The sequence below is a fragment of the Papio anubis genome, chromosome 9, assembly GCF_008728515.1.
Source record: "Papio anubis isolate 15944 chromosome 9, Panubis1.0, whole genome shotgun sequence".
NCBI classification, from domain to species: domain Eukaryota; kingdom Metazoa; phylum Chordata; class Mammalia; order Primates; family Cercopithecidae; genus Papio; species Papio anubis.
Window position 1 is genome coordinate 115,482,384 of NC_044984.1, and position 13,623 is coordinate 115,496,006.

The 13,623-nt window shown below is 46.3% G+C and overlaps 1 non-coding gene and 1 pseudogene across 2 annotated transcripts; one reads left to right on the forward strand and one right to left on the reverse strand.

The window, feature by feature from the left end:
• Nucleotides 1–4,934: 4,934 nt before the first annotated feature.
• LOC101017058 lies at nucleotides 4,935–12,605 on the reverse strand (annotated as a pseudogene). Its single transcript, XR_162051.5, has 2 exons — nucleotides 12,406–12,605; nucleotides 4,935–8,881 (listed from the first exon to the last, which is right to left on the reverse strand). The product of XR_162051.5 is annotated as an ataxin-3-like (transcript).
• LOC116269042 lies at nucleotides 5,634–5,768 on the forward strand. The gene has a single exon (XR_004176362.1). It is a non-coding gene; the product is annotated as a small nucleolar RNA SNORA70 (small nucleolar RNA).
• Nucleotides 12,606–13,623: the final 1,018 nt, after the last annotated feature.

Here is a 13,623-nt window from a genome sequence, read left to right on the forward strand (position 1 = left end):
TTTAGTAGAGATAGGGTTTCATCATGTCCTGACCTCAGGTGATCCACCCACCTCAGCCTCCCAAAGTGCTGGGATTACAGGCATGAGCCACTGCACCCAGCCTTACAACTAACTCATCTTTGACAAAGGTTCCAAGAACATACACTGGGAAAAGGTCAGTCTTTTCACTAAATAGTGCTGGGGAAACTGGATAAGTATATGCAGAAGAATGAAACTAAACTATTTCTTGCCTCTCACCACACACAACAATCAAATCAAAATGGAATAAAGACTTAAAACTTTTTGGAGGCAGGATCTCACTCTGTCACCCAGGCTGGAGTGCAGGAGCATTATCCTGGCTCATTGCAGCCTCAACCTTCCCGGGATCCAGTGACCTTCCTGCCTCAGCCCCCCGAGTAGCTGGGACTGTACCACACACCACCATGCCCAGCTAATTTTTGTATTTTTTGTAGAGATGGGTTTTTGCCATGTTGCCTAGGCTGTTCTTGAACTCGTGAACTCAAGCAATCCTCCGCCTCGGCCTCCCAAAGTTCTGAGATTACAGACCTGCACCACCATGCCCAGCAAGACTTAAATCTAAGACATGAAACTATGAAACTACTAGAAGAAAACATTTGGAAAATGTTCCAGGACATTGCTCTAGGGCAAGATTTTTTGTGTAGGACCTCAAAAGCACAGGCAACCAAAGCAAAAATAGACAGTTGGAATTTACATCAAGTGAAAATATAAGGGAAACAACGAAGTGAAGAGACTGATGCAGGGCAGGTAAACCCCAAAATTAGCCCGGGAGGGTTCTTGGCTTTGCCCAGGAAATAATTCAAGGGCGAGCTGGTGGTGTTAGGCAGCAACTTTCATTGAAGCAGCCGTGTACAGCAGCAACAGAGGTACTGCCCCCTGTTCAGCAGGGCCACCCCATAGGCAGTGTGCCCAGAGCAGCAGCTCAGGGGCAGTTCTGCAGTCCTATTTATACCTACTTTTAATTATATGCAAATTAAGAGGTGAATTATGCATAAATTTCTAGAAAAAGGGTAGTAACTTCCAGGTCGTTGAGTTGTTGCCATGGAAGGGGGCAGTAACTTCCAGATATTGCCATGGCAACGGTAAACTGACATGGCACAATGGTGGCCATGTCTTATGGAGAGGTGCTTTTCCCTCTTCCTGTTTTAGCTAGTCCTCAATCTGGTCTGATGTCTGAGCCCTGCCACTGGCATCAAGTCCCACCTCCTACTTCAAGACAACCCATTGGATAGGAGAAAATATTTGCAAACCATCTCAAAAGGGATTGATAACCAGAATATATAAGGAGCTCAAACAACTCAATAGCAAAAAAACCCAAATAATCCAATTTAAAAATGGGCAAATGATCTGAACAGATATTTCTCAAAAGCAGACATTAAAATGGCCAACATGGCTGGGTGTCAGTGGCTCATGCCTGTAATCCCAGCACACTGGGAGGCCAAGGTGGAAGAATCACTTGAGGCCAGCAGTTCAGGACAAGCTTGGACAACACAATGTAATTCTGTTTCTACAAAACATAAAAAATTACCTGGGCATGGTGGCATGTGCCTGTAGCCCCAACTACTCAGGAGGGTGAAGCAGGAGGCTTGCTTTATCCCAGGATAAAGAAGATGTGGCATATAAACACTCAGCCATACAAAAGAATGACATCTTGTCATATGTAGCAACATGGATGGACCTGGAGACCATTACATGAAGAGAAACAAGCCGAGCACAGAAAGACAAATATCACATGTCCTTACTCATTTGTGGGAGCTAAATAAGCAGATCTCATGAAGATGGAGAGTGGATTGATGGTTACCAGAAGCCAGCAAAGGGAAGAAGGAAAGGGAGATACAAGGGGGAAAAAGAATATATATAACTGTATTTATTACCACCAATTTTCACTTAAAAATGGTAAAGATGGCCAGGCGCAGTGGCTCACACCTATAATCTCAGCATGCTGGGAGGCCAAGGTGGGAGGATTGCTTGAGCCCAGGAGTGCAAGGTTACAGTGGCCTATGATCAAGCCACTGCACCCCAGCCTGGGTGACAGAGTGAGATCCTGTTTCAAGAAAAAAAAAAAAAAAAAAAAAGGTAAAGCCAGGCACAGTGGCTCATGCCTGTAATCCTAGCACTTTGGGAGGCCGAGGTGGGCAGATCACTGAGGTCAGGAGTTTGAGACCAGCCTGGCCAACATGGTGAAACCCCGTCTCTACTAAAAATACAAAAATTAGCCAGGTGTGATGTCAGGCACCTGTAGTCCCAGCTACTCCGGAGGCTGAGGCAGGAGAATCACTTGAGCCCGGGAGGCGGAGGTTGCATGAGCCAAGATGGCGCCATTGCACTCCAGGCTGGGTGACAGACCGAGACTCTGTCTCAAAAATAAAAAATAAAAAAAAGAAAAATAAATAAAGGTAAAGATGATAAATTATATGTGTATATTTTACCTCAATAAAAAGAGTGTTGTTAACTTCCACATTTTTGAATTTTCCCATTTTCCTTCTGCTACTCATCTCTAGTTTTGTGGCACTGGATATTCCATACAGACCCATTTTGGGCTCATTTGTGTAATACCTTGTTCAGATCTATTATAATTTCTCTTTCTCCACACACAGAAAAAGCCAATAATTTGTCATTCTGACCCTGATTTGACTTTCTCTGGGAAATCAAGTCCCTCTTCCTACAACATAAAAAGCAAAGGCTTGACAGAGCCCTGGCTTCACTTTCATCAATCTATAAAGTGTTTTCAATTGAGAGTTTTACTAATGAGGTCCATTTAGATCCAGCAAAGAGAAGAATCTGCTGACAGTCACATGGAACAGAGGCAACTAAAATAAAAGCCAATTCTTGGCCCAGTGATTATTGGGTACACCAGAGTATGTTATCCATGAATTCAACATACCTTTACTGGAAGATTCTGCTTATTGAAAAAGTGCATGGGCCAGGCGCGGTGGCTCACGCCTGTAATCCCATCACTTTGGGAGGCCAAGGCAGGTGGATCACTTGAGGTCAGGAGTTCAAGACCAACCTGGCCAACATGGTGAAACCCCATCTCTACTAAAAATACAAAAATTACCCGGTGTAGTGGTGGGCACCTTTAATGTCAGCTTCTCCAAAGGCTGAGGCAGGAAAATCATTTGAACCCAGGAGGCAGAGGCTGCAATGAGCCAAGATCATGCCGCTGCACTCCAGCCTGGGTGACAGAATGAGACTCTGTCTCAAAAATAAATTTAAAAAAAAAGAGTGCATGGAATTTTTATTCAGAATGACTAATGCAAGTTATTAGTCATATTCTAGTACAATACTGGGCTCTAAATAAAAAATAAAAATTTCTGGGCTTCTAGACAAAAAAGCAGAAGTGACATGTAAGGGAAAGAAATTAGAATCTACCTTTTTGAGAGCAATACTTTGTACCTGAGGAAAATGGAGTACATATTTAAGAAAAGAAACTGTAAGCCATGAATGTTATATCCAGCAAAACTGACATTCAGGTAGAAAAGACCCTGACATGCCACGCTGTGACAGAAGACCTCAGGCGCTATTATTCCCATGATCTCTTCCTGAGAAATAACAAACTTCAGACAACAAAATGCCTAGAAAGACATCGATACAGGGCAGATCTTGAGTCCTAAATTTGCTACTTGTATAAATAAGACTAAATGAGGGTGATATGAGAGGGTGTGGGGCCCCTCCCAGTATCAGGTTCACAGGGTGCTAAGACCTGTTTGCTGCTCTTTGCTGAGTGTATGATCTGTCCACAGAGAGTGTCTATAAATGTCTTAGAGGAGCAAATTAATCCGGGCATTTACCTAGGCAGTCCTCAGGAGACTGGTGCCCTGGCTAGTGAAACAGGTACAGATGAAAGAGAAGGTCTGTAGGACTGCACAATGAAATGACAGAGTCCTGGCTGAGCATGGTGGCTCATGTCTATAATCCCAGCATTTTGATAGACTGAGGCAGGTGGATCACCTGAGGTCAGGAGTTCAAGAACAGCCTGGCCAACATGGTGAAACCCCACCTCTGCAAAAATACAAAAATTAGCTGGGCATGATGGCAGGTGCCTGTAATCCCAGCTACCTGGGAGGCTGAGGCAGGAGAATCACTTGAACCCAGAGATGCAGATTGCAGTGAGCCATGATGGCACTACTGCACTCCAGCCTGGGTGACAGAGTGAGACTCTGTCTCAAAAAAAAAAAGAAAAGAAAAGAAAAAGAAAGAAAAGAAAAATCAGAGTCCCATGTACCTGGGCCGTGTGAGAAGCCAGAGGTCTGATGACATGGAGCAGTTGGTGGGGGATAGTGGCGACCCTGTCCCTCTACCTGAACCATCAATATGATCCAGCCAGGAGGCAGGCCTGCATATTAAATATAGACAGCATCCTGGAGCTCTTTTCTTTTTCTGCTAGTAATCACTATTCTCTCTACCACCACCAGCACCAAACTTTGCCTGTGCCTTTCAATTAAAAAAAAAAAAAAATCCAGAGGGTGGAGCAGGATGGCTGAATAGAAGCCAACACCATTTGGCCGGGCGGGGAGGCTCACGCCTGTAATCCCAGCACTTTGGGAGGCCAAGGTGGGCGGATCACGAGGTCAGGAGATTGAAACCATCCTGGCTAACACGGTGAAACCCCGTCTCTACTAAAAATACAAAAAAATTAACTGGGTATGGTGGCGGGCACCTGTAGTCCCAGCTACTTGGGAGGCTGAGGCAGGAGAATGGCGTGAACCCAGGAGGCGGAGCTTGCAGTGAGCCCAGATCGCGCCACTGCACTCCAGCCTGGGTGACAGAACAAGACTCTGTCTCAAAAAAAGAAAGAAAAGAAAAGAAAAGGAAAGAAAAGAAAACCTACATCATTTGATCATTTGACCCCTCACAGGAACACCAAATTTTAACAGCTAACAACACACAAAAAGAACCATCGCAAGAACCAAAAATCAGGTGAGCAATCACAGTACCCGGTTTTAACCTTGTATCTCTGAAAGAGATGTTGAAGAGGGCAGGAAAGACAGTCTTGAGTTGCTGACGCCACCCATCCCCCACCCCCCAGCAGCGGCCCCGTGGCATGGAGTATTGGTGTGCTTTGGAGAGGAAGAGCACAGTGATTGTGAGACTTCACATTGTCACAGCAGAAAGCAGAATCCAAGTGTACTTAGCTAACACTGGCTCACACAGGGAGTGCTTGGACTGGCACTCACCGGAATTGCCCATCCTGGCAGTTGGAGCCTGAGTTCTGGCAAGCCTTGCCACTGCGAGCTGGAGTGCTCTGGGGCCCTTAGCAGACTTGAGGGGCAGTTTAGGCCATCAGGACTGCAATTCACAGGCAAACCTGAGTGCCGAGCTGGGCTCACAACCAGTGGACTGTGGAGTCAGAGGCACACAACCTCCTGAGACATTAGCTGGGGCAGCTAAGGGAGTTCTTGGGCCACCCCCTACTCCCACCCCTGGCAGTGACCATGTGGCACAGACAGATCTGTGCACATGGGAGAGGGAGAGCTAGCAACTTGGGGACTTCACATTGAACTCAGTGCTGTCCCATCACAGCAGAGACCTGGCAGCATTCACCATCTGCTGACAAAGGAGCCCCTGGGCCCTGTATAACCAACAGCCATAGCCGGGTAATATGCTGCGGGCATCTACAGCCAACTCAGCTGGCCGAGTTCCTCGCCTCATGGGGGTCCAGTGTGCAATGGCTGCAAACAGCAGCTTCCTTGATGGTGCACGCAGCCTGTTTCTTGTATGGACTGCTCTAAGGGACCTTGGAGACAGGCCCTTCAGATGGATGTTCATGTCTCTGACCTTGCACTACCCCAGTGTAGGCTCCAAACAGATACGCGAGGTGCTTTTGGAAAGCCCCAGGGCACTGTGGCTGGGGTTCACATTGGCCAAGTTATCATGTCCATCCGCTTTGAACCCGGAGAACAAGGAGCATGTAGTTAAGGCCCTGCTCACAGCCAAGTTCAAGTTCCGTGGCCGCCAGAAGATCCACATCTCACAGAAGTGAGGCTTCACCAAGTTCAATGACGATGAATTTGAAGACATGGTGGCGGAGAAGCGGCTCATCTGAGATGTGTGTACGTCTCACGAGTACATCTCCATTGTGGCCCTCTGGACAAGTAGTGGGCCCTGCACTCATGAGGGCTTCCACTGTGCTGCCCCTTCTTAACACTCACCACTAAATCCTACTTCCTGTCCACCGGTGGGCACTGGGCTCTGAGACATGCTGGCTTCAGGTGTGACCCAGCACATTCCCGGGTGTGGCGGCTACAGTGAAAGAGGCCTTCTGTTCGAGAAAAGCAGGAGGAAGAGTAAAGGGGACCTGTCTTGCCCCTTAGGTACCAGCTCAGCCACAGTCGGGTGGAGCACCAAGCAGCCTCTTGGGGTCCCTGAGTACAGGCGTAGGCTGTCGGTCAGCATTTGCAGACCTGCCCTGGGCCAAGGGGAGCCCACTGCCCTGAAGGATGAGTCACAGGCCTGATAGCATTCATCACAGGCTGCCTGAAGAGCCCTGGGGCTTTAAGTGAACATCAGCAGTGGCCTGGCAGAACTCCTTGTAGGCTGGTGGTAGTGGTGGCCACGAGGAGAGGTTCCTCTGACTGAGGAAAGGGGAGTGAAGAGTGGGAAGGACTTTGCCTTGCGGTTTGAGTGCCAGCTTAGCTGCAGTGGAATCGTACGTCTATAGAATTCTATTGTATCTTAGTACATCTATAGAATGGTTTATGACTCCAATCCCTGGCTCCCAGACAGCATCTCTGGACCCACCCAGAGCCTAGGAAAACTCACTGCCCTGAAGGGAGCCACAATACCCTGGCTGGGTTTGCTATTTGCTGATTGTAGAGCCCCAGGCCCTTGAGTGAACTCAGGTGGTGGCCAGGTAGCATTTCTAGCAGACCTTAGGTGAGACCCAGTGCTGGGCTGCTTCAGGTCTGAACCAATGCAGTGCCGGTGGTGATGGCCACAGGGGTTCTTGTGTCCTTCCACCCCCAGTTCCAAGAGGCCTAGCTCGGAAAGAGAGGGAGAGACTCCGTTTGTTTGGAAGAAAGTAAGGGAAAAGAACAAGAACCTGTGCCTGGTAATGCAGAGAATTCTTCCGGATCTTATCCAGGACCACTAAAGCGGTACCTTTAGGAGTCCGCAAGAACCACAGTGTTATTGGGTTTGGGGTTCAAGTCCCTTTGAATACCTGGAAAGCCTTCCCAAGAATCACAGGCACAAACAAGCCCAGACTGTGAAGACTACAATAAATGCCTAACTCTTCACTGCTCAGACACTGATGAATATCTGTAAGCATCAACACCATGCAGGAAAACATGACCTCACCAAACTGAATAAGGCACCGGGGACCAACCCTGCAGAAACAGAAATAGGCAACCTTTCAGGTAGCCAATTTGAAAGAGCTGTATTGAGGAAACTCAAAGAAATTCAAGACAACACAGAGAAGGAATTCAGATTTTCCATCAGATGAATGTAACAAGGAGATAGAAATAATTAAAAAGAGTCAAGCAGAAATTCTAGAGTTGAAAATGAAACTGACATACTGAAGAATGCATCAGAGTCTTTTTTTTTTTTTTTTTTTTTTTAATGCTCATTTATTCTCAAGTACTTGTGCAGGGCTGATTTCAGAGTTTAGGAATGCACCAGTCATGAAATAATGATCCCATCGTAGGGCTTAAAACGCTAGACCTCAGAAAAGATTACCATCTTTCCAAAGAATTGAGGAAAAATAATGAAAACCAGGTCGCAGAAAAGTTGTGATCAGAGAAAATAACACAAGAAAACACTGGAGCACACAGTATACAGTTGAAGGGAGAACCGTTTATCCTTCTAGAACCATTACTATTATCAATACGGACTAGAGATACTTTCCTGAAAGGTTAATTTGGTTAATAAGAAATGAAAGCCACTATTAGATGATGTGAGCCAAATTATCTACAAGAGAGAAAAAGAAAACTAACTATATGGAAAAAGCCTGAGGCAAGAGGTAATTAGCTGGTCTGCAAAAAGATCCAAGAAAAATGCCCTAATTTTAGACATGTTAGATATTGCACACTCAAAAAAGAAAAAGAAACATTTAGAAAACTATTTTAAATGTCTTTAATTGCTGAATGCCTCTTTGGCTAATATTTGGAAGATCATTATTTAGTCCTACAACTGACGCATTGTTCCACTTTCTCATCATTTTGTTTGCAAACCACTAAAAGTCTTATTTCCTCATCTCTTTGACACATTACCAAAGTGGACCCTATGCTGTAATCACACAGGATAATGTTGGAAAGTATGAATATCTAAATTTTTTTTAAAGGTATTATTTTTTTTCCTTGTGTTTTCAAATCATTTCTGACCATTTCTAAAGACATGGTCACAGCTGCCTGAAGCATGTCTTCTTCACCTATAGCATCACCTAGATCACTCCCAAGTGCTCCTGAACTGGTGGTTGGCCTTTCACATGGATGTGAACTCTGTCCTGATAGGTCCCCCTGCTGCTCCTGCTGCTGCTGCTGCTTTTGCTGCTGTTTTTCAAAGTAGGCTTCTCGTCTCTTCCAAGGCTCTTCTGAAGTAAGGTTTGTACCTGATGTCCGTGGAATATCTTGAGATATATTTCTGGAACTTGCATACTTAGCTGAATAGCCCTGCGGAGATCTGCTTCCTCATCTTCCATGTCAATTTCCTGGCGACTTAGTGCCACAGCCCTCTGCAAATCCTCCTCATCTTCATCTAACATTGCTGAGCCATCATTTGCTTCTAACACTCGTTCCAGGTCTGTTTTATGAACTCTTTGCTCTTTCAGTTGTGCTAATTCTTCTCCAATAGGTTTTGGTCGGTGCATCTGTTGGGCCCTGATCATCTGCAGAAGTTGGTCAGCTTCGCAGTCTGGCAGGTCACCCTTAACAACAAACACAGAATAACCTTCCTGTTGTAATTGAGCCAAGAAAAGTGCAAGATATGTATCTGATACTAATTCTGGACCCGTCAAGAGAGAATTCAAGTTAAACCACTGTTTTCCTAATTTTCTAACTGTAAACCAGTGTTCCTTATAATTGCATATAAATGATCTTTCATTTATAGGATTGATCCTGAGCCTCTGATACTCTGGACTGTTGAACAGGATTAGTTCTAAACTCCAAACTTTCAAGGCATTGCTTATAACCTGAATAGAGAAAAAACCACTGTCATCCACATTTCCAGAAGGCTGCTGTAAAAACGTGCAATAATCTTCACTAGTAACTCCTCCTTCTGCCATTCTCATCCTCTCCTCCTCATCCAGCTGATGTGCAACTGAGGATAATTCCACAGGGCTAAAATATTCTCCTTGCAATAAATTATTCAGGCAATGTTGAGCACAAAGTGAGCCTTCTTGTTTCTCGTGGAAGATGGACTCCATGTTTATTTGTCTGGAGCCAACGGCCCCCATGCCGAACCACCCCCTCCAGCTCCGCCCCCTGTCCCTGCATCAGAGTCTTAACAGCAGAATTGATCAAGCAGAAGGCCAGGCACGGTGGCTCACGCCTGTAATCCCAACACTTTGGGAGGCCGAGGCAGGTGGATAACTTGAGAATAAAAGTTCGAGACCAGCCTGGCCAACATGACAAAACCCCGTCTTTACTAAAAATACAAAAACTTAGGCTGGGCGCGGTGGCTCACGCCTGTAATCCCAGCACTTTGGGAGACCGAGGTGGTGGATCACTTGAGGTCCGGAGTTCGAGACCAGCCTAGCCAACATGGTAAAACCCCATCTATATTAAAAATATAAAAATTAGCCAGGCAAGGTGGTGTGCACCTGTTATCCCAGTTACTCAGGAGGCTGAGGCCAGAGAATCGCTTGAACCTGGGAGGTAAAGGCTGCAGTGAGCCGAGATCACACCACTGCACTCTGGCTCGGTAAACAAAGTGAGACTCTGTCCAAAAAAAAAAAAAAAAAAAAAAAAAGAGTTTGAGACCAGACTGGCCTACATGGTGAAACCCCACCTCTATTTAAATTACAAAAATTATCTAGGTATGGTGGGAGGTTGAGGCAGGAGGATAGCTTGAACCTGGGAGGTGGAGGTTGCAGTGAGCCGAGATGGCACCACTGCACTCCAGCCGGGGCAACAGAGCCAGACTTTGTCTCAGAAAAACACTAAAAACCAAAAACTGAAACCAAAAACAAAAACCATCAAAAGACTATGAAAAGCAGTGATTGGATGTTTGGGGTGTGGATATCGGAATCTGGAGCTGGGGACAAGTGTGTCATTTGATAGTCTCTTTTGAGAACCACTGTTGATCTAAAGCTATTCCAGTTCCCTAGGGGATTGCTAATAATGGGTCAGCTGCTGAGACGGGGAAAGGGGCCTAATTCCTTTTGCAAAACAAGGAGCAATATTTGTATGAGAACTCAGTACATTTCATCACATAAAAACTGCAAAATGCCAGGCTCTGCCACTTTTAAGCTAATATTTCTGGGAGTCCATCAAACAGCCTCTAAGATGGAACTGATTGTGAATATGCTGGTGCCGAGTGCAATGGCTCACACTTGTAATCCCAGCTACTCGTGAGGCTGAGGTGGGAGGGTCACTTGAAGCCAGGAGTTTGAGGCCATCCTGGGCAACATAGCGAGAACTTGTCTCTAAAAAAAAAAAAAAAAAAAAAAAAAGCTAAGCCAAATGATACAGCCTCTAGAAGCCACAGTTTGCTCATTTACAAACTGGAGGAGAATAAGATGAGAATTGTCGATATTGAGGATCAGAAAGTGCTTCATGATGCATAAAGAAGGTAATGGATTACCAATGCTTTGCTGCTCATACATACAGCAATGGGTTCATACCATTCTGAGAGTCTAAATTTAGGATGTGTTATGACTGAAATTACCAGTAATTAAGTTTCTTATGCTTCTGAGGCTCTGCTTCCTCATCTGTACACTGTGGCAAGACCTTGTTCTGACTATGCACTGAGGATAAAATAAGGCTTTTTGAAAAAGAGAATGACACAAACCACTAATTAATGATTTCAATGTTCCTGTCCAAGGTCAGGCAAAAGTAACGCAGATCCATAGAGAATGTTGGTGCAACACTGCCCTCTGCTGGTCAGTAGCAGCACCAGCATGGTTACAGAGAGGAAAAGGTCTTTACAGAGGGATTCCTGGGAAACTGAGGCAGAGAGGGGAAGGGATTTGCTCAAGGTCACAGAGTTAGCTTTGGACAAAGTGATGGCTCGAATTTGAGATTCCTGATTCCTAGTTCTTTCTAGAGGGAGAAAAATAAGGGCTGGAAACTAGTGGGTGTGGTTTCACTCTCACCAGGCTCTGCTTGGCGTTTTAAATAGCTGACTGGAATTTCTCGGAAGCTGGGATCTGAGCACTCACTCACCCAAGGCCCACAATCTATTTGCCACCAAAAAACAAGACAAAGCAAAACACCATGGTAACTTGTGTTGAAAAAGATAGATCTTGTGTTGCTTCAGATGAGGCATTTGCCGGGGCAGGCGCGTGTATGTACAGGGTACCAGTCAGGATGGACCACAGGCCCCCATACCATGAAACCCTTCAGACTCTCCCCTAGAAATGAGGGGAACTGAGCTGGGTGCAGTGGCTCATGCCCGTAATCCCAATTTGGGAGACTGAGGCAGGAGGATCGCTTGAATGGAGGAGTTCAAGGCTGCAGTGAGCCATGATTGTGCCACTGCACTCCCTGGGAGACAGAGTGAGATTCTAACTCAAGAAAAAGGAAGAAAAGGAAGGAGGGAGGAGGGAAGGAAGAAGGAAGGAAGGAAGAAGGAAGGAAGGAGAAGGAAGAGGAAAAGGAAGGAAGAGGAAAGGAAGGAAGGAAAAAGAAGAAGGGAAGGAAGAAGGGAGGGAGGGAGGGAGGGAGGAGGCCGGGGAGAAGGAGGCAGGCAGGCACAGTGGCTCACACCTGTAATCCTAGCACTTGGGGAGGCCAAGGCAGGCACATCGCTTGAGCCTGAGTTTGAGACCAGCCTAGGCAACATGGTGAAACCCGTCTCTACGAAACATACAAAAATTAGCTGGGCATGGTGGCACGTGCCTGTAGTCTCAGCTACTCGAGGGGCTGAGGTGGGAGGATCACCTGAGCCTGGGAGGTCAAGGCTGCAGTGAGCCGTGATCACCCCTCAGGACTGGAAGTCCTCCTGGTCTGCGTTCAAACCCTGCATTTCTGAACATTACTGTGTGCCAAGCCCTGGCAAATCATATTTCTTTTAATTTGATAACACTGTGAGGTTGGTACAATTATTATCACCATTTTACAGGTGAGCAAATGGAAGCTCTAAGACATTAAGTATCTTGCTTAAGAGCAAGAGCTGTGGGCGAGCCCAGGTGTTGATAATTTGCCAACATTTGATGTGATGCTTCATGGTTTTATTCCTCCCCATTTGCAGACAGGAAAACCAAGTTACAGACAAATGAAAGTGACTTACCTCAGGGTCGTTGCATCTGGCATCCTCTCTGCCTGGAATGCTCTTCTCAGATATCCCCTTGGCATCCCCCATCACCTTCTTAAGGTCTTCACTTAAAAGTCATCATCTGGCTGGGCACTGTGGCTCACGCCTGTAATCCCAGTACTTTGGGAGGCTGAGGCGGGTGGATCACAAGGTCAGGAGATCAAGACCATCCTAGCTAACACGGTCTCTACTAAAAATACAAAAAAATAGCCGGGCATGGTGGTGGGCGCCTGTAGTCCCAGCTACTCGGGAGGCTGAGGCAGGAGAATGGTGTGAACCCGGGAGGCAGAGCTTGCAGTGAGCCGAGATTGCGCCACTGCACTCCAGCCTGGGCAACAGAGCGAGACTCCATCTCAAAAGAAAAAAAAAAAGTCATCATCTTAGGGAGGTCTTTTCTGGTCACCCTACTTAAAAATTCAGGCTGGGCATCATGGTTCACACCTGTAATCCCAGAGCTGTGGGAGGGTGAGGCAGGAGGACACTTGAGCCCAGGAGTTCAAGAACAGCCTAGGCAACATAGTGAAACCCAGTCTCTGTAGAAAATACAAAAATTAGCCTGGTGTGGAAGTGCGCGCCTGTGGTCCCAGCTACACAAGAGGCTGAGGTGGGAGGATCGCTTGAGCCAAGGAGGTTGAGGCTGCAGTGAGCTGTGATTGCACCACTGCACTCCAGCCTGGGTGACAGAGCGAGACCTTGTCACAAAAAATAAAAATAAAGACCAGGCACAGTGGCTCACGCCTGTAATCCCAGCACTTTGGGAGGCCAACAGGGGAGGATCACGAGGTCAGGAGTGCAAGACCAGCCTAGCCAATAGGGTGAAACCCCGTCTCTGCTTAAAAATACAAAAATTAGGCGGGTGTGGTGGCGGGTGCCTGTAGTCCCAGCTAGTTGGGAGGCTGAGGCAGGAGAATCACTTGAATCTGGGAGGTGGAGGTTGCAGTAAGCCGAGATTGCGCCACTGTACTCCAGTCTGGGTGACAGAGTGAGACTGTCTCAAAAAATAAAAAATAAAAAAAATAAAAATAAAAATAAGTTAACCCCATGCTTTTAACTCAGTAACAAAAGGACAAATGACTGGAGTCAAAAGTGAGCAAAGGACGATCTAAGAAGATATACACACATGGGCAGTGGGCACATGAAAATATGCTCACCACGTAATGATGTGCATTAGGGAAACAGATCAAAACCACAGGA